We start from the raw sequence: 24,579 nt of genomic DNA, 5'->3' as shown, positions 1-24,579 counted from the left end.
TTTTCTCATGTGCTTGTTGGCCATGTCTATGTCTCATTTGGTGAAACTTCTGTTCATGTCTTTTGCCCATTTCATGATTGGATTGTTTGTTTCTTTGCTGTTGCGTTTAATAAGTTCTTTATAGATCTTGGATACTAGCTAATATGGAAAGAGTCTTGAAGTTATGTTGTATCCCTGCTCTCAAGACAGCAAAGTGTGGCCCTAGACCTTCAAGGCCACATGACTACTGGCTACCCTTCTGATTTCTCTCTTTTTCTCCATTTCAGTGTGGCTGGCCTCCTTGATACTTCTCAAACATCAAGCATTTATCTTTGTAGGTCTTTGCTCTTCCCCTCACATGTCACATGGTTCATCCCCTCCATTCAGTCAGGTCTTTGCTCAAAAGTCACCTTCTCATTTAGACCTCCTTTACCTCCCAATCTAAAGAAACACTCCTATTTCCCAGTCTCTTTACCTTGCTTGTCCTTTAGTATATTAATCAGTACCTAACATTATGTTATAAATATACTTAACTGTTTATTGTCTGTCTTCACAATAGAATGTAAGATCCAGGAGGGCTGGGGCTTTGTTTGCTTCCCTGATCCATCGCTTGTTCCTGATATACCTTAGGTTCCCAATGAGCACATTTTGATAAACTCAAAGGCCATACTGCAAACTCACAAAAGAACAGCCTCTGAGAGCTGTCAAACATTGGAAGAGCTGCTTGGTGGAAGGGGCCTCTCCCACCCACATGGCCAGGTTAGAATGATGAGTAGGCACTCAAGGCAAGGAACTTTGGGACTCTCAGGTTCTATATAAATAAATATTTCTAAGCATTGGAAGGAGTGGGCCACTTGGAGCCTCCCTGCCATAGGGCACGTTTCCTCAGGTGTGAGAAAGTCACTTGTCAGAGGCATTGTTTGGGACTTGAATTCAATGAGACCTATTCCAAATTTTATGAGATTGTCCCAGGCCACCTCCTTCTTGTTGAAACATTTCTGAATGTGGTCTACTGAAATAGTTTTCCTGTGTGAACACATTTTCAATGTTTTGAATGGGATAATGGGATTCAATTTGTAGAAACGATGCCTATTTTCTGAAGCGTGCTTAGGAATATGTGAGATTTAGAGGAGAAAGACTGATCTTGTGTGAATTGTGTGTCATTCTCTGTTCTCTGACAGCATCTCAAGAATGATCAAAATGTACCTAATTTTTCTTATTCACATGCCCAATGTGCTCACCAGCCTTATAAATAATCACAAATGTTGCTTTCTCAGTATCTTTCTAGATAAGACATGGCATCTGTCCCAAGGAGAATGATTTTAGCACTCAGCAGCTGAGAAAGGAAATGAATTATCCCATTGTGACTACTAGAGCAATTTAGGTAGTCAGGAATTATCCTGGTATGGACAGATAGACAAAGAGTCAACAAGACGTTGGTATGCTTTTTCAATGAGGCGAACGTTTTCTTTTGGAAAATAGCACTAAATGTATAACACAGAGCTCAGAGAATATTGAACATAGAGATCTATGTGTTTTTATAAATTAAAACAAATAAAAAAAAACATAAAGAGGACTGTGTTTCTCACTTGGGGAAAAGGGGACAAAATATCAGTGTGGAGGGATTCCAGGCGCCTTACAGTTAATATCTCCAGCAATGACTTACTCCCACAGTCCTGAAGCAGGCCAAGAACAGAGATAGAGCTTGAAAGTGTGTCATGGGAATTTGTGACTGTTTCTCTGGCTGCGTGATGAGAATTTTGCTGTCTGTAAATGGCTGAGGTTGGAACCCCACGGCTCGTGTTCTGTTAACCTAAAAGTCTTTCCTGAAACTCTAAATTTGTAAAATTTATTTTAAAAAGCAAACAAGCCCAAACATATTTTCAGCACATTAAAACAGCAACTCCTGAGCCATATAAAGGCAGACATGCAAGTGAACCTTCTTTTTCTCCCAACATCAGCTTGATTCTAGAACAAAGTTTCATGAGAAGGAAAGGGTAGTATATGGATGTGTGACACTAATTCTTAGGAACTTTCCAGGAAATGAATTTGTACAGCAATGGGTTAATGAAGCCAGAACAGACCCAAGATGAGAAATTGGGATGCTTCTATTACTTGGTCCTGAAGTATGAAACAATGGTTGTTCTTCCCTGGGCATGCTGGCTTTCCTGTGGGACTCTATATTGTTTGGGCTGGCTTTTGGGCCTACCCAGTGCTGGTGGCTAGGCCTCTCTTTCCTGGGTCCTCTTGTGCCTTACTGACTAAATTAGTGGAATCAAGACAGCTAGCCAGGGTGGCACCAGGGTCAGATCGAAATTGTCCTTTATGCTTTACTGGTCTACTGCACACAGGGCTGATCGTTTCTTAAGGACAGGGGTGCAGCGTGTTATCATTATATCCCCAGCACCTAGCACAGCCCCAGCCCCAAATTCAGTCCTCAGTAAAGGTTGTGTTTGTTTGTTTGTTACTATTAAATGACCTGAAAAGTTCCAAAGGAATGCATGCCTGCATTAACCTTTTTCTAACCAATGGCACAGATTGCATATTTTGGTATGAGGGTGGTTTTTTTCTTCCATATTGTTTTGGATTCTCAAATAATGGACACCACATACATCTTGTGACCTGAAAACCCATTTCTTCTTCTTCTTTTTTTTTAAGATTTTATTTATGTATTTATGAGACACAGACAAAAAGAGAGGCAGAGACATAGACAAAGGGAGAAGTAGGCTCCCTGCGGGGAACCTGATACAGGACTGGATCCCAGAATCCTGGGAGTACCACCTGAGGGGAGGGCTCAACCACTAACCCACCCAGGCGTCCCTGAGAACTCATTTCCTTGGTGGTCTGGATAATGAGGGAAGGATCTAAGTCCTTTCTCATTGCTCACCACTGAATCTCCCATACTGTGCCCAGGACCCCATCCACAATCAATAAACATTTGTTAAATAAATAAAAATATAAAAACTTTAAAAATTAAGAAAAATAATAAGGTGATCCCAACTGGCCCCACTTGCACCTACCCAGCTGCTGACATTGCCCAATAAATGGGCCTCTTTCAAAACAGGACATGTTAGGAAACTGAATATCCCTAAAGGGAAAAGATGTTAGGACAGCAGGCCCTCTTTCCTACCGGTTTCGGGAAGGTGAGCAGAAATATGGGACAGAACTGCCCAGGGTACGGTCCTGCACTGACTGACGGGCTTGCAGCGGTAACCGGGCGCCCGGCCGCGCTCCCCAGACCAGGAGCCGAGGAGGCGGGGCCCGCAGGTCCGCAGGCCCGGGAGGCTGGTCCAGTCCGCCCCCGCCCCGCCCCCGCCCCCGCCCGCGGCTAGGTGGCTGCTCGGCTCCCGCCCACTCCCGCGCCGCCACCAAGTGTTTCAAAGGTGACGCTGGGGGCGGGGGGGCGGGGGCGGGATGCGGCGGGGACAGAGGTCGGCCCGGCGGGGCGCGGGGCCCGCGCTGCCCCCGCCTCCCGGAGCCTCCATTTGGGGAGTTCACCGTGGCCCGGGAGCCAGGAGAGAGACACCTGCCGGTGGCACGCGGCAGTGCGGGTCCCCGCGACCGCCCCACGCCGGCGGGGCGGGGCCGCTCGGCGCGGAACCCGGAACCCGCTCCTCTGCAGACGCTTCTGGATTCCGTTTCCAAGGACCCAACACGATCTTTTCTTTGGACCTTCTTCGAAAAGATTTTTTTTTTAATTCCATCTTTCTGTTCATTAGAGACACACAGAGGCAGAGACACAGGCAGAGGTTCTCGAGAAGCAGGCTCCCTGGTAGCCCGATGGGGACTCGATCCCAGGACCCCGCGACCCCAGGATCACGCCCTGAGCCAAAGGCGGATGCTCAACCGCTGGGACACCTGGGTGCCCCTCGAAAATATTTTTTTAAATGGACTCATGTTCACGTACAGGGGAGCCCAAATGTCCGCCTGCCGTGGCCCTCCTGGGCATCCGCAGCCAGCCAGCCCACACCTGTTCCTGGCGCAGCGGGGCGTCAGCACGAGGACCCGCCTCCGCAATCAGCCGGTCCTTGAAAGAGAGGGCAAAGTCTCACTAGTCTCACTCTTTTTTTTTTTTTTTCTTTAAGTGATTTATTTTTTTATAGTGATCTCTACACCCAACTTGGGGCTCAAACTCACGATCAGAGATCAAGAGTCACATGCTCTTCCACCTGACCAGCCAGGCGCTCCTCACTAGGTTTCTTTTAAGCTCACCTACAGAGCTTAGCCAGATGACTCTCTGGGAAACATTGACCTGGGCTCTGTCGGCTTCAGGCCGAGCCCCAAACCAGTGCTTGCCCCTGTGTGTGTGTGTGTGGTGGGTTTCTGCGCGGGTATAGGAAAGCGTGTAAGGTGAAAGGTGGATGTGCTAGAAGTCACAATGAAAGAAGGGAACAAAGTGCACTGAGAACAAATAAGAACTCGCTATGAACCAGTCTAGGACCCTGGGGGCACCCTCTGGTGAGAAAGGAAGGAAACCTGGCAATTCTAATCATCAACTTTCATTACCCACCAAGTACCAGAAGAAACTCCATGAAGGCTGAAGAAGTAAAAAGTGTTTTGGGGTTGCTGGTCTGGAGATAATCCCTGCACAATGGGGGAGATTTGAGTCATTGCAAGGCGATGGGACAAACAGGGCTTTCCATTTCCGGAGAGTGGGGAGGTGGGGGGGTGGGTAGGGTAACAGGCTTAAGGTGCTGCTGACTAGGTAGGGAGTGTGGATATTCCCACGTGACCCACAGGGAGCCATTGCTGGTTCTCCACAGTCCAGGAAGCACATGGTACCTCTGAAATTCATCTATGAAAGCATCCAGTCTCAAAGCAGTTTGAGCCTCACCTGGGAACTTGTTAGACATGCAAAATTGAGCCCCCCCCCCCCCCTCCTTGACCTACTGAATCAGAGTCTCTGGGGGTGGGTCCTGGGGATCTGTCTTTAACAAGCCCTATGGGTGATTCTGGTGTTTTCTAAAATTTGGGAACCTCTGGATTGGGAAATAGAGAAGAAAGGAGCTGACTGGATGACATTCCAGGTGTAGGGCAGCAAGCTCCCCGCGTATAAATAAGGGGGAAGACAGGTATACCAGTGACAGGTACAGGAGGGGAAGGGGATTCAGTTTGTGAGGGGAAGAGCATGAAGTAAAGGTCATTTGGGTCCTGTTGAGTTTAGCATGAAAGCAAGGTACCCACCTCAAAATTCCTTGAGGCAGCTGGAAGTCAAGGCCTTACATGGCCGGGAGAGCAAGGATGAGGTCACCTATATGCAGGGGAAAAAAAGAGGGGGTCAGCTCAGTGTGATCAGACAGACAGGGGAGAACAGAGAGTCCAAGAACCTACAAGGAAGAGCTGGTCAGAGAGGAAGCAAAAACAAACAAAACCAACAATCTGCATGGTGTCACTGAGGCAGAGAAAGGAAAGAGTCCAGAAAGAACAGGTCAGAGGAAGATCTCCAGTGTCAGCTGGCCTGGGCGGTGTTTTCTCACCCATTAGAGGACTGTGAAACAATATGGCTATAAAACCCGCATTTAAAATAATAACAGAGGGATCCCTGGGTGGTGCAGCGGTTTGGCGCCTGCCTTTGGCCCAGGGCGCGATCCTGGAGGCCCGGGATCGAATCCCACATCAGGCTCCCGGTGCATGGAGCCTGCTTCTCCCTCCGCCTGTGTCTCTGCCTCTCTCTCTCTCTGTGACTATCATAAATAAATAAAAAAAAATTAAAAATATCTCTAAAATAATAACAGAAAATGTCAGAGTGTATCTCACATAGCAAGGATACAGTTTCATGAAATTTCTATGTAAGATATATTTTTGTGTCAACTGCACTTCAATCTCAAAAAGATATATTTGGGGGGGCTGCATTATTTCTGTGGCATTCTTGCTAAAAATGTCTGACTTCAGTGCAATTTTGAAAAAATATCAGACAAACTGCAGTGGAGGGACATTTGACAACATAACTGATCAACACTCTTTAAGTGTGGAGGTCATAAAAGTCAACAAAAGACTGATGAACTCACATAGATTCAGGAGACCAAGGAGAAATGACGAAATGCAATATGAGACACTGAAGGGGTCCTGGTACAGGAAAGGGACATTAGTGGGAAATTGGGGTCTCTGGTTTGGTTAATAGTCCAGCTCCAACGTTAGTTTCCTGGTTTTGATCATTGTACTAGAGGAAGCGGGATGAGAATGGCTTCGTCTATTCCAGCTGCTATAATACAATGCCAGAGATTGGGTGGCATATAAACAGCAGTTTATTTCTAACAGTTCTGTTGGTTGGAAGTCCAAGGTCCTGGTGCTGGCAGATTCCATATCTGGTGAGGACCCATTTCCTTGTTCATAGATGGTGCCTTCTTGCTGTGTCCTCAGTGGGTGGAAGGGCCCAGGGAGCTCTCTGGAGCCCCCCCTTTGTAAGGGCACTAATCTCATTCTTGAAGGCTCCTTCCTCATGGCCTACTCACCTCCCAAGGCCATACCCTTTAATACCATCGCTTTGTGCATTAGATCCCAACATAGGAATTCTGGGGTGATACAAGCATCTGGACCATAGTAAAGTATATATGGAAGTTCTCTGAAGGATTTTTGCAACTTTTCTGCAAGTCCAAAATAAATTCAGATCACGGCTTAAAAACACAATGTATTTTTATATATGAGAACTGGCGGCGGGGGGAGGGGGGGCATGATGGAAAATACGGTAAGCCATGGTGAAAAAAGTTTGAAAGCCACACCATCTGGGGTATGCACCAGGCAGGGAGGGTAAGCTCCTGCAGCTGAGGTCCTGGCAGGCTGTGTGCCTGGGTGCGTGTTGTCGGGGAGGATGAGGAGTTGCAGGTAATGGGCCTTCGTCAGAGAGGGAACTGGCGTTATCACAGTGCGTGCAGGTGGCTAGGTGCAGGCCTCAGTTCTGCTGTTTGACAGATGCTGTGGATTCCAGAAGGAGAGAAATTCTGACCCCAGGAAGTCTGAGAGGTGGGTAGGCAATGTGGATGTTAAAGCTGTCACAGCCACATACTGTTACAGTCAACCACAGCCACGTGGAGGGGGAGTTATATGCCAGAAACAGATCCCCTGCCACCCAGGGGAGGGTCACATGATAGTCTAGGGGATATGTTATTTCTTTGATTTTTGTTTTTCCTGGGTGAGGGAGGGGGATCTAATTTCATAATCTAAGTTTCATAGTCAAAGTTAGGATCGAAGTTCACCTGTTTTATAATAGAAGACTCTCTGAAATCCGAAAAGCCCTAGGCCAATAATTGTCCCTCCTTCATGAGGAATCTTTCAAGCAACTTGGAGGAATGAAAGATTCTGGTAGTGCAGTAGTTTCTAACGTGCTTCGCAAATGTTTTCATTTAGAGCCATGGTTCTCTACTAAGGGCGATTTTGCCTCCTTTCCCCCCTCATTTGGCACTGTCTGGAGACATTTTCAATGGTCACAACTGGGTGTGCGCATGCCTGCACTAATGGTATTTCGGGGAGGCCTAGGATGGTGCTAAACACCTGTGGTGCACAAAACAGCCCGTCTACCCCACAGCAGAAAATTATCCAGCCCAGAATGTCCATAATGCCAAAGTTGAGAAACCCTGAATTAGAGGAGATGAAAATCTGAGGTCTGTTTATGGTTAGGAACGTTGCCTGGGTGCTTCTCACAAAAGAAGGGTATTAAACTTCATTTCTTGGCTTCATTTCAAGTGGATAATTATAACCTGCCTACCTAAAATTTACACTTTAATTTTCAATGGGTATCTTTCTTCAGTTCATGCTTAAACAGGCTTGGGGTGGCTGTATTCTTGACAACTGGGCAATATTCTGTGCCTGAGCCAGTTATAGGTCAATGGTGGGTGAAACAATTGGTCTTGAAGTGATTCGAAGTCTTTGGACGATAGGCACTAAAACAAGAAACATAGGACATTATCATCATTATTAATTATTAGTACTATCACAGCGCTCATTCAGCCACTCTCAGGATTCCCACAGGATTGCCATTAGTACTAAGGTCAAAAGCAGATTCGTGACCTTTGGTCTCACCAGACACCACCCAGAATTAATATATTGGCCGTTAAAAGCCAGGAGCTCTCACTCTGCAGCGCCTTGCTGCCTGCTCCCAGCCTTCGGGAGAGGTTCTACATTGGCAACATTGAGCTTCAAAGCAAATCTTCAATCTTCTATTTGTACTGGCTGTTCCCATATTTAGAACAGAGCAGCACATACTTGTCTATTGCTTCAAGGCAAGAGCAAATTCTGAAGGTATTAAGTAGAGACTCACTTCAAGCAAACAAGAGAGCCCAGAACAAGTTAAGGGCAAGACTTTCCCTCTCTCTTTCCTTACATTTTAAAGCTTTCTGATAATTTGGATAGCAAAACTTAAAATCACAAGTCAGGCTGCCAACTAATTGACAAACCAAATGCTTGCTTTTTGTGAGCCACGCTGATCAGTTTGTGAAAATTGATTTGGCTTTTTTATTTTTTAAATATTATTTTAATGTCAAACAAGCCTGGGTGGCTACATGCAATATAAGAAAAGCAGGTTGGGGGGCAGCCCCGGTGGCTCAGCGGTTTAAGCGCCACCTTCAGTCCAGGGCGTGATCCTGAGTCCTGCGTCAGGCTCCTTGCATGGAGCCTGCTTCTTCCTCTGCTTATGTCTCTGCCTCTCTCTCTGTATCTCTCATGAATAAATAAATAAAATCTTAAAAATAAAATAAAATAAAATAAAAGCAGGTTCGTTTTCCTCTACAGGTCTAAGAGCAGGTTGGGGTTTCTTTCTGTCATTTGTCAAGTTGTGGTTTTTTGTTTTGTTTTGTTTTCGTTTTGAAGTTTTGTTTGCTTTCCCTAGGATTTCTGTCTTTGAAAGATTGTATCAAGTTCATCCTTAGTTACCTGGAACTTTGGTAAAATATGACTCTGGGGATCATAAATAGTGATATATGGTGCTTCTCTGCTTGATGCGTCTTTATTGAAATAGGTTTGGAGTGGAGACTCTCCTGGCACAATTCTTCCCTAAAAGTCCAGATTATTTCACAGTTGAAGTGCTGCCTTTCACAAATGGATAAGATGTCACTGACTTTAATCTGATTTTTTTATGAGCTGCCCGCTCCACATCGGCTGGCCCAGGTCCTCAAAAACATGCATTTTGAAGGTGTTAGCTGAGGGGAGAAGCAGATATTTTATTCAGGGGGCAGAGTCTGTCTTTGCAAAACAAATGACTGGTGTATCCTGGACAGAGCCTGAGATCCAGGGTTCCTGGTGGGAACAATCTAAACCATGATAAGTGTTCATATTCCCTGGCTATTTAGTATGTGGCAAGCCGACCCCCAAGTTTGTCTGTGGAATGATTCATTTCAGCTTTGTCACAACTCCCTGACCAAGGAATTACTTGGAGGTTCTACTTCATGGTTGAGGATCCTGAGGCTCAGAGAGGTCAGGTACTTTACCCAAGGTCATGGAGCAGAAAGACTTGCTAGAATTTGCAACAAGCCATCTGTGTCTAGGGGCCTTGCTCTTGACTTTTCCCAGCAAATGTGACCTTAAAAACCTGAAAAAGATTAGCAGGGGATAATTATATGTTTTGTTTTTTAAATGTTGCAAGCTATTTTCACATTCATTCCCTCTTTTGCTCAGGAGGCATGATGGTAACTAGAATCTGGGAAGGTGTCTTTTCATAAAGGTTGGATTTAAAGACGGCTAGACATGAGCACACGCACTCCCTTTCCTAATACAACTTGAATGGGAGGCCTGCTTGAGAAAATTGGGTGCCCCAAGAAATTACTTCAGTTTATTTTCTTTCTCCCAAAGATGAATTTAGGTGGCGGGATGTTGGAGGTTGCCTTTCAGTAATGCCTTTCTTTTTCTACACTTTTCTTGAAGGTGATGCAATTAATACCCTTTTGAAGTTTAATTATACCTCTGGCATTGCATTGCATGAAGCATTTACTCATGGCTGTGTTTTTGGAAGCTAAGTGTATGGCAGGAACGACATATTTATCTTGGAATTGAGACTTGAGAAGCGAGTTCCTCCCTTGAACGTGGCCTAGGATGTATCACCTCCCCATCTGGGATTCCAGCCTCAGGTACATAAGGGAGCCAACAGTAAAGTTGAAGAGTAAAAAGAGCAAGAAGACATCTTCCATGAATGGAGCTAAAAGTTGATGAGGGAAAGTACAGCCATCCAACATTTCTGAAGGGGTTTAGTACTGGTATGTCCACCCCATCCTGCGCCCTCCCATTCACCATCCTCCACTTATCCTAAAGATAAGAATGGTTGGCAAATCACCACTTTCAACAATGTCTATTCCAGCTTAAATATGGCCCTGGTGCCTCAAGTTGAGTATAGAACAAGTTGATAACATACGGACAATTCTATGCTCATGAGACATGTAGCAACCTGTCGGTATCACCTACGAGGCCCTCTGAAATAAGTCCCCATCCTGCGTGGCTGGCTGAGTTAGTAGAGCATTTGACTCTTGATCTTCAGGGTCATGAGTTCAAGCCCCATGTTGGGCAGAGAGTTTACTTTAAGAAAAAAAAATAAATAAAGAGGGGCACTTGGGTGACTCAGTGTCTGCCTTTGGCTCAGGCCGTGATCCTGGGGTCCTGGGATTGAGTCCTTACATCAGGCTCCCTGTAGGAGGGTGGAGGCTCTCCCTCTGCCTGTGTCTCTGCCTCTCTCTCTCTCTCTCTCTCTGTCTCTCATGAATAAATAAATAAAATCTTTAAAATAAATAAATTAAATTTAAAAAATGGAATTAGTCCCCAAACCTTCCTTTCTAGATCTAGCACCTCCCTACCTTGCAGCTATACTTAGATGGCCTGCACCATTTTACTCCAAGTGGGGTAAAAGGTCAGTTGCGGCCACGTTTCAGAATTCCACGGATTGATTTTCTACCTTCTCTAGACTGCACTTTTGAGACTTAGAAACAAGACTAGGATGGGTGATGTGGGCCCAAGATAACCAACTCGGGCAGCCCAAACTCACAGACACAGGGAGTTCAATATCTTAATTTCATGCCTCCACACATCAATTTAATTCATGTAGATCTCTCATCCTGGGATGCCTTCCTTCACTTTGTCTCTAGAATTATACTTTTCCTTCAGTATCCAATCATTTTCCAGTGACCCAACCCTCTGAGATGCCCCTCCATGCTGCCATAACACTCCGGACTTCCCCTTTATAGCACGCACCACATGGAGGCCTCTTGCTATTGCTTTTTCTACCTTCTCACTAAATTTCTATTAATTCATTTTGGCTAATAGTAGGGGATCAATATAGTTGCTGAATAAATGAATGAATCTTTCTTTCTGATAGAGCCTATTTGGGAAATTCAAGTCAGAAGATTAATTAGTGAATATAGAAGGCCTGGGATGAGCTGAGCCAGAAATGCCCCAAATTCATGTCTGAGACCAGCAGCCCTGTCCCATAGCATTGCTACTCTGCCAGGTTGTTCCAGATTCTTCAAACTCTCCATTTTTTGATGCTGTGACTACCTCTGTCAGCTCTGGTCCTATCAAATGGACCCCCAAATAGGTACTAATATCTTTGGTTTTAAACTTGGCCAGGATTGCAGTAAAGAAGAAAACCCAAGAAGGCTCTAGTCGCCTATGTTGAAGAAGTTATGTTACTTTTCACAACTTGGGATCATGAGTTGAGCTGGACCAGCTTTGTGGGGTGTTCCACCTGCAGGTTCCCCCACATCTGCCTTTGGGCCCCAAAGACCTTGTTTTTCAAAGGGGTATAGGAATGCTCCTGGGCTAGTGGCTACATAGGACACAGCTATGAGGAAGAGAATTCTCCCCTCAGAGGCAGCTCTGCATGAAAGCAAAGGAGATGGTCTCCATCAGCCCATCGCCAAATCCAAAGTCTAAGAGAGGGCAGCCCGGGTGGCTCAGCAGTTTAGCACTGCCTTTGGCCCAGACTGTGATCCCGGAGTCCTGGGATCGAGTCCCACGTCGGGCTCCCTGCACGGAGCCTGCTTCTCCCTCTGCCTGTGTCTCTGCCCTCTCTGTGTATCTTTCATGAATAAATAAATAAAATCTTTAAATTAAATTAAATTAAATTAAATTAAATTAAATTAAATTAAAAAAAGTCTAAGAGAGGGGGCTTTTGGAAGTAGGGGTCTATTAATCTCTGCTAACACATTAGCACTAATTTGTTGTTCAAGGACAGGAAGGCTCCTATTGGAGCCTTTTGATCATTTTGACCATGTAGAAGGCTCCTGAAATATCTGTAAGTGCAAGGAAAATAGAGACTTAGAGACTTCTGGGTAGCATGAGAATCTGAGCTTGGATCATGGGCATTCTCTTGGTCATGTTGGAGGGCTCTGCCAGGTTCTCCCTCTGTAATTTTTGTCCTGTAGTTTTGCATGGAAATTATTCTGTACCTCCTGGGGATCTAATCAAATGTAAATACCTTAAAATGCCATCAAAAGCCTTAGAGGCACTGGTCAGGTATTATCAGTGACTAAGAGTGAATCTGAATTACAAGATTTCAAGTAGCATTCCATTGTGTAGGTGTAGCACATCTTCTTTATTCATTCATCTCTCAAAAAATTGCCATTCACGACAACATGGATGGAACTAGAGGGCATTATGCTAAGTGAAGTAAGTCAGAGAGAGAAAGACAAATATTTTGTGATTTCACTTATATTTAGAATCTAGGAAACAAAACAAATGAACCAACACACAAACAACAACAACAAAAATAACAGATTCATAAATGTGGACAGTAAACTGGCGGTTGCCAGAGGGGAGGGGTAGGGGGTGACTGAAGAGGCCAAATAGGTGAAGGGACTTAAGAGGTAACAAAATTCCAATTATGAAATAAATAAGTCATAGGTGTGGGAAGGACAGCATAGAGAATATAGTCAATAATATTGTAATAACTTTTTAATGGAGATAGATGGTAACTATACCTACCACAGTGAGCATTTCATAATGTATATCATTGTTGAATCATATATTGTACATCTGAAACTTGTATGTCAATTATACTTCAACTAAAAATATTTTTAAAAATAGTGAATCTGAGCTCCCCTGAATCTCTGATGCTCAGCACAAGGGCAGCCCTTCCCATACCCTCCTGTCCCTGAGCTTCTGGAAGGTCTGGGCCATCTCTTTTTTGTTTTTTTATTCCTCATGGCACTCAACTCAATATTTTACGTTTAGGTGCTCAAAGGGTGTTTGTGAATGGAATTGAATGCAACAAGGATTTGCATTTGGTTGAACTACCACCTTTGTAGATCCCCAAAAATATGGGAACTTGGGCAGATTTCATAGTTTAACTGGAGTGGTCTGTCAATGGAGAGCCCATGAGACTGGCTACACAGAGCCTGGACTTTTCTAGATAGCCTTGGCTTGAAATAATCTATCTTGCTGTCTACCTAAGTATACTGTACAAATCTTATACTAGAAGTTCTTAATTTGGGACTTGAAAAACATGATTGCTCTATGTGTGGGACATCCAGAATAACAACAGTAACAATAATAATGCCACCCAATAAAGAAAACATTTGTTAAGTGCCAAGCGTGGAGCTAAGAAACACTCTTCCATGTAGCATGATCACCGAGGGACCAGGTCAGTGAGAGGTTAGGCAATATCTTTATTTATGGCTCTCATCCATACATTTTTCCTAAGGAGTTTTCCGCCTACTTGAGGTTCTTCATCACAGGCTCAGTATAGGTCTGACTTGATGAAGGAGGATGCAGAGATCAGGTCTGCTGGAAAGCTGCCACAGACATCCCCCAGATCGGACCTGTTTTCGTGTTTATGGATTACTCATGGTTACTGTCAGCGATTAATATAGAGAACAATGTGAGGCCATCCTAACGACCAACTTTACTTTTTCCAAGGAGGCCTGGGGCTTTCCCAAATGAGGATTATTCTTCTTTTCTAAAAATTCAATTGTTGCTAACTTAGAATTCTGAGGTACAAGCTTTATTTATTTATTTTTTTAAGATTTTGTTTACTTATTTGACAGAGCGAGAGAGAGCATAAGCAGGGGGAGTGGGAGAGGGACAAGCAGGCTCCCCACCAAGCAGGGAGCTGGGTCCCAGGACCCTGAGATAATGACCTGAGCCAAAGGCAGGTGGTTAATGGATTGAGCCACTCAGGTGCCCCAAGTTTTATATAAGAGTAGAATATTCGGGATGGCTGGGTGGTTCAGCGGTTTAGTGCCTGCCTCTGGCCCGGGGCATGATCCTGGAGACCCACTATCGAGTCCCACTCAGGGCTCCCTGCATGGAGGCTGCTTCTCCCTCTGCCTGTGTCTCTACCTCTCTCTCTCTCTCTGTGTCTCTCATGAATAAAAAAAAATAAAGTAATTAATTTTTAAAAAAATAAAAAGAATATTCTATTCTTTTGTTTTGTTTTCTTGTTTTAAGAATAGAATAGTCTTTATAGTTTCCGGTAACATGCACTATATTATTGTATGTTAAGTCAGAAAGCCAGGGCAGAGGACATTTAAAACTTAATGTCTATAATCTTTCCTCTCATGATTCCTGGGATCTTCTTCTTTCATATCCCTTGAAGCCCAACTGTTTTGCTAACACTCCATCAAATATTTCCTATGACCTGCAAAATCTATTAATAGGTGAGAAAAAAACTCACTAGTGCAGGCAACAAAGTTTATCCCAAATCTTGAACATTTTCTACTGGAGGCAGTGAAAACTGGTTGGGAGGCAGAGTTGAATCCTTCCTTAATCTTTGTCCTTCTATGCCACCGATTCTCTTTCTAGCAAATCAGATCAATGGGCTGGGTGAGGGTGACGATGGTCTGATGAAGGTAAGGCCTCACCTCTCTGAGCTATCAGCATCACAGAACCCAGGTGAAAGGACAAGAGAGATGGTACAACAATCAACATAATTTCATCTCCTTGGACATCAGAAGGGATAGGATCAATGGGTAACTCCTAGGGATCCTGCAGATACACAGAGTACGATAAACAGGGCAAATTTTTTTTGAGATTACCTGAAGCTCTAAAAATGTGCAAGTGATACTCAGACACCCTTTGAAGCTTCTTATTTGGGTAAAATATACTCTGCATCATTAGAACACTTTAAAGCATACACTTCCACAGCACTAAGTACGTTTCCGTGTTGTGAATCACCATTTCATCTTCCCAAACTGAAGCTCTGTCCTGCTCAAATACTAACTCACCATTCTCCCCTCAACCCATGCCCTGACAACCACCATTCTATTTTCTGTTTCTATGAATTCAACTCCTTTAGGTACCTCATGTAAATGGAATTATACAGTATTTGTCTTATTGTGATGGGTTTATTTCACTTAGCATCATGTCCTCAAGGTCACCTATGTTGTAGTACTCATCAGAATTTCCTCCCTTTTGAAAGCTGAATAATATTCACTTGTATGTGGACAGCACATTTGTTTATCCCTTCATCCATGGACACTTGGGCTGTTTCCACCTTTTGGCCAGTATGAATAATGCCTCTATGAACATAGGTGTACAAGCATCTGTTTGAGTCCCTGCTCTCCATTCTTGTGGACATATGCCCAGAAGTGGAACTGTTGGATCATATGGCAATTCCATGTTTAACTTTTTGAAGAACTGTCATATTGTTTTCTGTAGAGGCTGTACCATTCTGATTCTCTTGCTGGTGCTCATCTTTACAAGAGGTGAACCTGGAGAAGACATAAATTTTATCTTTGATTTTCTACCACTGGGGCTGTTACCATGCTTCTATCTTAGGTTCCCCACCTGCAGAAGGAAGATAGCAGTTAACTGTTTCTCTTGGGAAACCAAGGGACTATGGGAATTATTATTGAGATTGGCTAGGAGAAGACATTCGGTTCAAAATACCTTGAGTTCCAAGGCCAGAACCTGTGCCTGTCTGCCTCCTTTCTCCAGCTTGAGCTGCCTCTCCTTCCACTGCACAGGTCAGGGTGGGGGTGGTTGGAGGCTATGTCTGGGGTCCGATATCCATCCTGCTTATCATACATGATATCAAGGACCTTCTCCGGGACGCCAGTGTGGCTCAGTTGGTTAAGCATCTGCCTTTGGCTCAGGTCATGTTCCCAGGATCCTGGATTGAGCCCCTTATTGGTCTCCCTGCTCAGTGGGGAACCTGTTTCTCCCTCTCCCTTTGCCTCTTCCCCTGCTTCTGCTCTCTCTCTATGTCAGATAAATAAAATCTTAAAAAGAAAAAAAAAAAAAAAAGGAACTTTTCTGAGGCCTTGGTATAAAGGACCATCCTCAGCCACCAGACCATTGTGCCTGCATTTCTAACTTTTATTTAAATTTGCTGTATTCCCTTTCCTTTGGTGTGGTATGTGGTTCCAAAGAGTAGAGTGTCCACTGAACGATCAGTTCATCGAAGTCCAATCGTGATTTCATCAAGAACTCGGGAGCTCCATTCTTTCCCTCTGTCTTGCCCTTCCTGTGACCTGGTCATTTCTTATTCAGCATGTCAAAAGCTCTGCCATTTTCAGAACACACTTTCACTCTCTCATCCACATCAGGGCTTGTCAAAAGAGGCAAGGCCCCATACTACCATTGAGCTGCCATTGAGGAATAGAAGCAGGATTGGCACCCTGTCCTTGGGAGGGCAAGGACCTCACCCCTCTGGCACTGTGGACAGGCTGGCCTTTTGGGTAGCTCCTGCCAGAGTTGCTGGGGTGTCCTTGGATGGGGGACTGCGGAGAAACAGGGAAGCAGAAGGAAGGCACTGATGCTTCAGCTGGAACTCTGGCAGTGAGTTGGTTGCAGCTCAAGGAGGGATCACTCCCAAGCAGCTCTGCTGTATTTTTGGCCATGCTGCTGGCAGCAGTGAGACATCTACACAATACACAAAGACTCTTGTCCATGTAGGATCAGAAACGGAGAGCAAGGACTCCTCAAGGCTGGCTGGAAGGTGTCTAAGAAACAAGATCACACCTGTATCTGCCAGCAAAAATTGACTTATGTTTCCAAATCATCAGCTGGCAAATTAATTAACCTTTAGTGGCCCCATCATTTGAGCAATGGCTGTAATGCAGAAGGGACTTTCACATGCTGTGCCCCCCCTACCCGCCCCCCCCTCCCAGCCCTGCCTCCTGGCCAGCTCAGGCCAGGCCTCCTGGGCTTGGGCTTTTGGAGGTAACCCTGTCACTGGAGTGAGGCCCCACCTCGGCATGGATCCGGCTCCCTTGTTCACAGCTGCTTCCTCAGCACCTGGAAGAATGCCAGGCAGGGGAGGCACTCAGTCAGTATTTGCAGAATGAATGAATCCACAGCTGAAATCTGGCCTGGGCTGGTAAACGGACCCGCCTCCTGTTCTAGAGGACAGACACTGCTGGAGAAGTGACTGCTATGGAGAAATGCTTTGCAGTTCCATTCAGAGAAGACCTTGGACTAGAGATAACCAATGTTATCTCCTCCGTGGTCCTTCTCCTGTAACTGAGCCATCACTGAAGACTACCCTTAGAGACAGGGCAAAGCAAAATATTGCAGGCCTTCTACGGCCTTGGGGGAGGGGAGTGGGAGAGTTTTACAACGTGCCTAGTAAGGATGTCACTTTCTGGGTATTGGAGGGGGCCCCTTTTGAGGCAAATCTGCATATATTTGCATACCGGTGTCCACAGACACTAACCTGCAAAGAGACAGCCAACTCGTCCCACCTATAAACAGACTAATCCTTCTGTCTCCTTCGGGGATGTGCTGAATCAAAATTTAACTGCCAATGTTCTAGAAACCTTATGGGAAACAAAAAACACAAAATGAACACGCCATTAAAAATTTAAATTTAAAAATATCGTTTTCAGTTTACATTTTTTCTAAGTAGAAAAGAGCCTATTTTGAAGACTCCAGAGAGGGAAATAATCAAAGGTCAAAACAATCCCGAATCTTCTGTTGCAAAAGGGATTGGATCTCCTGGTTTTTTCCTTTATTTGTGTGCGTGCAATAGGGCTCCTAACCTTAACCTAAGAAGAAAGCTCGGAGAAATTGGGTCTCTTCCTTTTTCAAGATCATCAGACGTTTTCCAAGGGGAAAATGGACTCTCACTTTGGAAAACATAAAACCCTATTTGTTTTAAGTCTCTCAGAAAACAGCTCCTTGCGCCGGGCGGAGGCAGGCTGGGCGCTGGAAGCCGGAGCTCTGGGCTGCAGCGCGTTGTGTAACCCGCCCGGGAATCACGTTGCACTGACGAGATCCGCAGGCTTTTAGTGCAATAATAAGCTTGATCTTTTTTATTCAAATACAAGGAACAACCACAGCCGGCTCCAAGTCACGTGCCCCGGTCACATGGTGCCGAGACACAGAAACCGGCTGGCAATCATTAACTAATGCTTACTCCCAGGGCGAAAATGCAGGTTTTAAAGACCCGAGCTCTGTTTTTGTAAAACAAGCAGCCCTGCAAGAGAAGGTACACACGGGGGGTGGGGCGTCTCGAGCTCGCTAAGCGCTTTCCAAGGAGAGGGAGAGCCCACAGACCGTCCCGGGGCTGCTCCGCTCCCACCAGCTCCCACCCCGACTTGCTCGGGGCCACCCCCTTCCCGAGCCCGGAGGGGCGGCGGGGCCGAGCATCCCGAGGGAGGGGCCGCCGACCTGGCGCGGGGCCCGAGCATTTGCGCCCCGGAGGACAGAGCTCCGAAATTAGCCGGCGAGCTGCAGCGGCCGGGCCTGTGAAATTCACGCTTCGGGGGGCCGCGGCGTTCGGGCGGGGGCGGGGCGGGGGCGGGCGGGGGCGGGGGCCGGGCCGCTTCGGGCCTTCGCAGCGAAAGGAAAGCAGCCTCCGCAGTGTGGTTTCTCGAAGTCTTCCGGTGGCGAGAAGCAGACCTGCGAGGGCTCTGCCGACCTGAATGTTTCCTTGTTCGGGCGTTTGCATTTAGAAAATTCTTTCACTTTCTCCGACTCGTGGAGTGTTACTCTGTGCTTTCAAAAACTAATTATCCGGCCGAGTTTGCTTGATTTGGGTGTAGACGCGACAATGGGAAGCGGGGAATGTTTAGAGTGTCTGCTGGAGGGAGGGGATAGATGAAGCACAGATAAAAGACTAGCAGAAACTGACTTAAAAAAATTTTTTTTTAAAGCTAGGTGTGTTTTATTTCACATTATAAAAAAGTACTTTCCCCCCCAAACACTGCGGTATGGGCTCAGCCTGGTGAGAAAATCCACCAGGATAGGGTGGAGCCTTATATTCTTATTTCATTTAAATCTTTTCAGAAAGAACAGATACACAAGGAATTTCCAGTTTTGTAGGTTCCCTGACTGACATAGAAATATTTCAGGAAATTTACTTAGGGAGTTCAGTTTTCTCTATTCTCACCTTCCCCTCAACTCTACCCTCTTTTTTTTTTTTTTTTTTTTTTTAAGATTTTATTTATTTATTCATGAGACACAGAGAGAGGCAGAGGGAGAAGCAGGCTCCATGTAGGGAGCCTGATGTGGGACTTGATCCCAAGACCCCGGGATCATGCCCTGAGCCGAAGGCAGATGCTCAACTGCTGAGCCACGGAGGCATCCCACCACTCTACCCTCTTGAAAGAGATAAAAGTCCATGCTTTTAAGGGATGGACCTAGGTTTTACTGTAGGGCCTGAAGCTTATACAATCCGAGAAGCCCTTTTAAAGAGGGTGTAACATTATATATACAAAATTAGGTATTAAAGTATCCCCAAATTCAGAAAAATACTTAGTATTTGCTTACCACATCTCTAACATTTTTTTTTTTTTTTTTTTGGTCCTGTAGTAGGGGGCGGGGGGCATGTTTCTTAGGAGGTCTGAGGTTCATTGTGACCAGTTATCAATTTTAAGTGTGCCTACAGTTGCACAGGTTTGATGGTTGGAAAAATTTCCCCCAGGCCAGCTTCTGATTAGTCTGTTCTGGCTCTGTCTATTCCACATCTTGATTTCCCTGCCCAGGCCCACACTACCTCTCGTGCCAGACACCACAGGACACAGTCATATTGAGATATGACCTCTGGATCTGAGCCTTCCCATCTCCATAGGGGGTGGGTGGGCCCAGTGGGCCAGAGGAATATTGCTGGAAACCTTCCCTGCTTGAGAACAGCCAGCAGTGACTAAAGTATAAATATAGTTTATACATTTGTAAATACCTCTTAACCCAAAGTAAAGGTATCTCTGACTCCGTTTCCTCTTAGCCAGAACCCAAATAGGCCATTCCAAAGTCACCTAAAAGGAGGGGAAATGTGGCCAAAGGGAAGTCAGAGTAGAAAGAGGCAGCGATCTTAAGCAATCAAAGCAATCAAGGTCAGAGTATCTTACCACCGCCAAGTTTACAAAGGCAAATGGCCGTGAGTGTGTTGCTGGGGCTCCTGCGTGGGTGAGAGGCTTGGAGCTTCCTTTTCCTCAGCTTCAAGGTAAATCTGTTTCTGGTGACCCTGGGTGCATAACGAGTGTATCTCAGGGAGTCATTTCCTGGGTCCTAGAATCAAAGAGCCTTGTTTGAGGCAGGCTTGCTTATCTGGGCCTCTCGTGGGAATGATCTGTCAAAGTCAACTCCATTAATAAAAGGCCTCTGTCGGGCTCCCTTCACCCAGCCAGGCTCGCAGGGACAACCCATCTCCCTGTCCGCACGTGCGGGGAAGGGAGGGGGAGGAGCCGGCCGCGCGTTTGCTCCGCGTGTCTCCTGTGCCCCGCGCCACCCAGAAGTTCTTTTGTCACACACAGCACACCCTGTCGCCAGGACGACCGCGCCGAGCGGCTGTGGCGAGGCGCCCGGTGCTGCGGAGGAGCCACGGAGGCGCGGGGAGACGGTGTCCTGCCCGCAGGCACATGCGACAGCTTTTGCAAGCGGGAGCTCGGGGCCGGCGGGGACGCCCAGGCTGGCTCCTGGGTGCGCGCGCGTCGATGCCACACGCGTCTTGCTTTGGCTTCTGTAGTGGGGCGGTACCGGGCGAGAGCTCCCCTCTCCGCACGGCCGTTCCTGCCGAGCGTGATCTCACTGCCTGTGAAAATAATTAGGCCCTGGACCAATGAGATTCCTCGCCTGGCTTTAAAGGGCCTCTCCTCCCCCGACGCTAATGCTCTTCCCCTGCTTCACCTGTGCCGCGCCCGCGACCTCAGCGAGGCCGCACTGCGCGCTCCCCCCGCCACCCTGTGGGTCGCCCCTAGAATATGCCACCCGCCTGCACCTGGCACAGCAGACAGAGTCACCTTGTCGAATCACTTGCTTCGCTTGTCAGGACAGTATTTTGAATTTGGAGTGGCTTGCCAGCGTGCGCTTTAGGGGGGAGAGGAGGCTGTCGGTTCATCAATCCGCAAGTGTACTAATTAGTTGGATGGAAGAGGCCCAAGTGCAGGCGGTAGCATCTCCCCTGCAGATGAGATAACCCCTTTGATCCAGTTTCCTGACTGCGGTAGCAGTGATTTTTTTTTTTTTTTTTTTCTTCCCAGGCCCCGCTGGGGACCAGGGCTCCTGAGCGTTACCATCTCCACTTCTAAGCCACTGACATCTGGGGCTGGATTGGAGCTGAGGGTGTGGGGGAGCTGGCTCATGCCTTAGGATGTTTAGTAGGATCCCTGGCTACCATTTAGTACTTCCCCCGCCCCCCCACCACACCCCCCAACTGGGGTAATCAATAATATCTTCCCACGTTGCCAAATGTCCCTGGGGAGGGGGTGGGGGTGGGCAAAATTGCCCCTGGTTGAGAACCGCTTCCTGAGCCCTGTCAACACAAGGCCACCAATAGCTTCCATTTGTGTTGATTCCTAAGATGTGGGGGCAAGAGACGAGTGGCTTTGGCTCTCATAGAGAGGTGACTCACAGGGGGAATGTTCTAAGGTAGACACAAGGCTCCTGGTGGCAGCCCTCCTGCGTGAGAGTATTGTAAAGAAAAAGGTGAGACCTTTGAGCACAGAAGCACATTCGTTTCTCCAGTCATTTAACCTGAGGTGAGGTGATTACCTGAAAAGGTTCAGTGGTTAAGAGTTCTGTGGTCAGAGACTCCGGTTTGAATCCCAGCTTTGCTCTTAATTAGCAGTGTGTCTTTGGATAAGTTACTTTACCTACCTGTGTCTTGGTTTCCTTACTTGGAATATGGGAATGAGAATATAGCATAGTTGTTCAAAGAATTCAAGGAGATAATGCATGTGCTTGATGCATAGTAAGTATTTAACCAATGTAACCTAGTTTTTAAAAAATTTCTGGACCAATCTTTGATGATGATGATTGGGGTTTTTTTTGTTTGTTTTTTAGTATAGATAAGAAGATTTCTGCCCAGATTCTCCAGATAATTGTGTCAACCTCCTGCTTGGTTGATTCTGGAAACAGTGTACCAAGTAGCAACTTCAGAGTCTCCCTCTTTTTTTTTTTTTTTTTTAAGTTTTATGTTTTAAGTAGGATCCACTCACAACCCCAGGATCATCCTTCTGGCTCTTTTTGGGAAGTACAGACACCCTTTCCTTGAGCTCTTCCATGGTTATCAACAAATCTCTACTGTCTGGAGAAAGTTCTGCTCACCACCAATGCCCATTCAGGATTCTTGGCTATAAGCCCCTTGGTCTACAGTGTGCTTGCTCTGATCATGCTAAGCCTGAGTGTTTTGCAAACATTTTTAACCCCATCGTGTCCATGTAAGCTTTACAATATATTCAAATTTAAACAAGAGAGATAATTTTTAAAAACTGGAAGCCAGTGAAAAATAATGAACGTTGCCCTTCTGTATGGATTGAGTCATTAGAGAAGTTCAAAAGGACAAAGGGTAATTATGTAATATAGAGAAGCTGCCTTGCTTCTTTGGTCAGTAATCCACAAGAGATAGGACAAGCAGTAGACAGAAACGAAAGGGTTCAGTGTCATGGCTCAGAGGCTTGCATCAAGAAAGAGCCTACCAGCCTCTGTCAGGACCATGCCAGGAGTTTGAAGACACAGAGGCCAGAGCAATGGCATGCCTGCTCCAGGCCATGGATGTTTCCTCTGCACAAGGCTCCCTTTGAATGTGCCTGACTTCAAAGTGTGGCAGGCTGGTGGATATGAAGTTAAGGAGATTCTTAATAATATTTGCAGATACTGTCTCTTTCAATGTGTTTTCAATGCAAAAAAAACAAAAAAACAAAAACCTCCCACAAATTTGTTGGGGGAAATACACCCAAGAGAACATATATCAGTGAAGAGAAGGAGCATGTACTTGACTTTAAAACACTTTTATTTGATGGACATCAATCAGAAGGCTGCCAGCGGAAACCCCTCCTAGGCAACTGGGATGACAAACAGTGCGCTTAAGAAAACCTTTCAGGACCTGACCTGCTTCTATGTGGAGGAGCTTCTGAACATGAAGAGTCTTGCAACTGGCAGGCAGCTGCTTCGTTATTGGCAGCTTACATGTGACATGTAAGCTCAGATCTGTAAACATAGGGATTGGTTTTAAAATTCTGAGGGCATAAACAAATGGCATGGTTAGAACCAAGACCTCTATCCGTCTGTGCTATTTTGGACACAAGAAGAGAGTGGCTTCCTTGGAAGTTGGAGCTGTGCAGAGCCGGAACTCAAAGCAGCTTAGAAGTACACAGGGAAAGGGTGCTTGGGTGGCTCAGCCGATTTAACGTCTGACTTTTGATTTTGGCTCAGGTCATGATCTGAGAATCCTGGGATCGAGCCCCATGTTGGGCTCCTGGCTCCGGCGGGAGGCTGCCTATCTCCCTCTGCCTCTGGCCCTCCCCCTGCTTGCACTTGCTTTTTTTCTCTCTCTCAAACAAATAAATAAATAAATCTTAAAATTAAAAATTAAAAAAAGAGGCACACAAGAAAACAGGTTCCATCTTAAGGGCTGTTTGCTTTCCTTTCCTATAACTTTTTCTAGTCCAGCAAAAGTCCAAGACCTTTTAGCCAAACCTGTTGGCTGATGTAGAAAAATGTTCAACGAGAATGACCAGGCAGCTGGCCCAGGCACGAACTCTGAATTCACCACTAGAATTGAGCGCTGCTACAACTTACATCCATACGTCCACATCATTACTAAATAAACCTTAGAAGCTAGCTGTGATACATCAGCTGAGGATGGAAAATGACATTTTAACATAGGATGTATTTCTTTAAAGTTTTTCATTTTTATTTATTTTGGGGGGCAGATGGGCAGAGGAAGAGGGTGAGAGAGATACTTAAGCAAGTTCCACGTCCAGTGGAACGTGGGGCTCAATCTCACGATCCTGAGATCATGACCGGAGCCCAAATCAAGAGTCAGATGCTTAACTAACTGAGCCACCCAGGGGCTCCGAAAGTTCTTTATTTATTTAAGTACTCTCTATACCCCACATGGGGCTCGAACTCATGACCCCGAGATTAAGAGTGGCATGTTCTGACTGAGCAGCCAGTTGCCCCATAGTATGTACTTTAAAAAAAAAAAACAACTTTTATTTTGCAATAATTTTAGACTTACAAAAAAGTAAAAATAGTGCAGAGGATTTTCATATATCCCTCACCCACCTTCCCCTAATGTTTACATCTCATAAAATTATAGTACAATGATCAAAACCAAGAAATTAATGCTATTAACTAAACTATGGGTTTATGTGGAGTTTGCCAGTTTTTTTCACTAATACCCCATTCTCAGGATCCACATCGCATTTAACTATTTCTCCTTCTTTTCCTCCAATCTGTCCAATTCTTTGGTCTTTCCTTGTTGTTCGTGATTTTGTGACTATTAAAAAAAATACCAGTGAG

General features: G+C 45.7%; 2 long non-coding RNA genes across 2 annotated transcripts in view; one reads left to right on the top strand and one right to left on the bottom strand.

Annotated features, from left to right (window-relative positions):
- The window catches only part of LOC112918650 (uncharacterized), a 58,707-nt gene that overhangs the window by 9,841 nt on the left and 24,287 nt on the right, over nt 1–24,579 (top strand). The gene's annotated exons all lie outside the window — the stretch shown is intronic.
- Nucleotides 12,469–21,018, bottom strand: LOC140593875 (uncharacterized). The gene is made up of 4 exons (XR_011994229.1): nt 20,184–21,018; nt 17,549–17,651; nt 17,085–17,130; nt 12,469–15,602 (listed from the first exon to the last, which is right to left on the bottom strand). It is a non-coding gene; the product is annotated as an uncharacterized lncRNA (long non-coding RNA).

Source organism: Vulpes vulpes, chromosome 9 (assembly GCF_048418805.1).
Source record: "Vulpes vulpes isolate BD-2025 chromosome 9, VulVul3, whole genome shotgun sequence".
Lineage (NCBI taxonomy): Eukaryota > Metazoa > Chordata > Mammalia > Carnivora > Canidae > Vulpes > Vulpes vulpes.
This window is presented reverse-complemented; position numbering and strand designations above follow the sequence as displayed.